The sequence below is a fragment of the Neophocaena asiaeorientalis genome, unplaced genomic scaffold, assembly GCF_003031525.2.
Source record: "Neophocaena asiaeorientalis asiaeorientalis breed wild unplaced genomic scaffold, Neophocaena_asiaeorientalis_V1.1 scaffold389, whole genome shotgun sequence".
In the NCBI taxonomy this organism is placed as follows: domain Eukaryota; kingdom Metazoa; phylum Chordata; class Mammalia; order Artiodactyla; family Phocoenidae; genus Neophocaena; species Neophocaena asiaeorientalis.
The window spans coordinates 138828-140862 of NW_020172821.1; positions in this window are offsets into that span (position 1 = coordinate 138828).

A 2035-nucleotide genomic window follows, 5' to 3' on the forward strand; every position below is an offset into this window, starting at 1 on the left:
AGGAGTGCACACATGCTGGCTTGTTAACAATCAGGGCAGAAAGAGCATTGCACTGGCAGCTGCTGCTTCGCTGCACTTATCAATTCCAAGGCACAACACTCTGGCCCTGCTCACTCCACACCACAGCCTGGCACAAGATCTGGGCAAAAATTTTGTCTAGCTATGTGGAGACATACTAGGGCACCTGAGGTGTGATCCAGGTGAACCTTGGAGCCCATTTTCAGCATGTGCACAAGGTGGGGAGGGGCTGCAGTGAACATCTTTAGTGTATGCACAGGGCAGTACCACAAGAGGGCACAGTGGCTAAGCTCTGCATCTTGGGCAGACAAGCCATGGGCAGGAGTACTCAATGGTTTGTTTTCCAGTGAGGGCACTTAGGCTCTGCCCACTCCATACCACAGCTTACACTAGATCTGGAGCAGACAAGTCCTGGGAGAAGTCTGCCACAGAGGCAGCCCAGATCTCGGGGCAGCACAGCCACCTTAATTCCTGCAGTCACAATGCCCTGACCCTCTGTGCCCTGTGTAGTCACAATGCTACTCCAAACCACAGCCTTGCACTAGATCTGGGATGAACACAAGAGAAAAAGAGATGCAACATTGGGCTGCTTCTGAGTGGAACCACAGATGCTACACAGGTGGCACATAGGTCCTCTGTGATCATATAGGCTTCATTTCCTTCAGCAATCACATCCTTTGTGGCAGATCTTGCACTCAAGGGCAATGGAGCCTGATAGAACCTGAGCCTCAGGGCTTCTACTCCAAAAACTGGGGAGCAGAACTTGCCCCTGACAGGGCTGTGATAGCAACAGAGCATAGAGGAAGCCCTGCCTCATTCCTGCACAAAGTTTAAATCCCCTAACACCAACCACACCCATTCTGCACGGCATCCATAACAAAACCAGCCCTCACACAAAAAATACTGGACACACACAGTCTACATAGGGATGGCCCCACATAAAAACACCCCTTCAAGACCAGAGTAGATAACTGGTTCTCTTAATTTCAGAGACAGAAAAAGTTAAGTAAAATGGAAAGGGAGAGGAACTACTCCCAATTAAAAGAATAAGAGAAATCTCCTGAAAAAACAATGAATGAAACAGACCTCACCAGTCTACTAGACCCTGAGTTCAAAAATGAGGTAATAAAAATTCTAAATGAATTTAAAAGATTTTCAATGGAAATGCAGATCACTTTAACAAGGAATTAGAAACCAAAAAAATGAACCAATCAAAAACAGACAATTCAATTGTCATGATAAAAACCAATAGAGAAGCAATAAGTAGCAGACTAAATGACACTGGAGAACTAACAAGTGATCTGGAAGACAGAATAATGGAAATCACCCAATCCAAACAGTACATAGAAAGACAAATTAAAAAAAAAAAAAAGAAGAAAGTAACATACAAGATCTATGGGATAATATAAAGCATTCCAACCTATGCATAATAGGGGTTTCAGAAGGAAAAGAGAGAGAGAAGGGCATTGAAAATGTATTTGAAGAAATTATAGCTGAAAACTTCCCAAACTTAAAGAAGGAAACAGATATCTAGGTATAGGAAGCACAGAGGGCCCCAAAACAGATGTACCTAAACAGACTCACACTAAGACATATCATGATTAAAATGTCAAAAGTTAAAGATAGAGAGGATTATAAAGGCAGCAAGAGAAAAGCAAAGAGTCAGTTAAAAGGGAACCCCCATAAGGCTATCAGCTGATTCCTCTGCAGGAACTTTATAGGCCAGGAGGGAGTGGCATTATATATTTAAAGTCCTGAAAGAGAAAAACCTGCAACCTACGGCACTCTACCCAGCAAGATTATCATTTAGAATAGAAGGAGAAAGAAATAATTTCTCAGAGAAGCAAAAACTAAAAGGATTCAGCAATACTTAAGCTACCCCAAAAGTAATATTGAAGGGTCTTCTCTAAATAGAAAAGAAGCAAGAGTCTACGGGAAAGGGGAAATCACAATAGGAAAGGCAAACATATAAAAGGTTGAAAATCACTTAAATAAGCCAGAACATAGATTAAAAAAC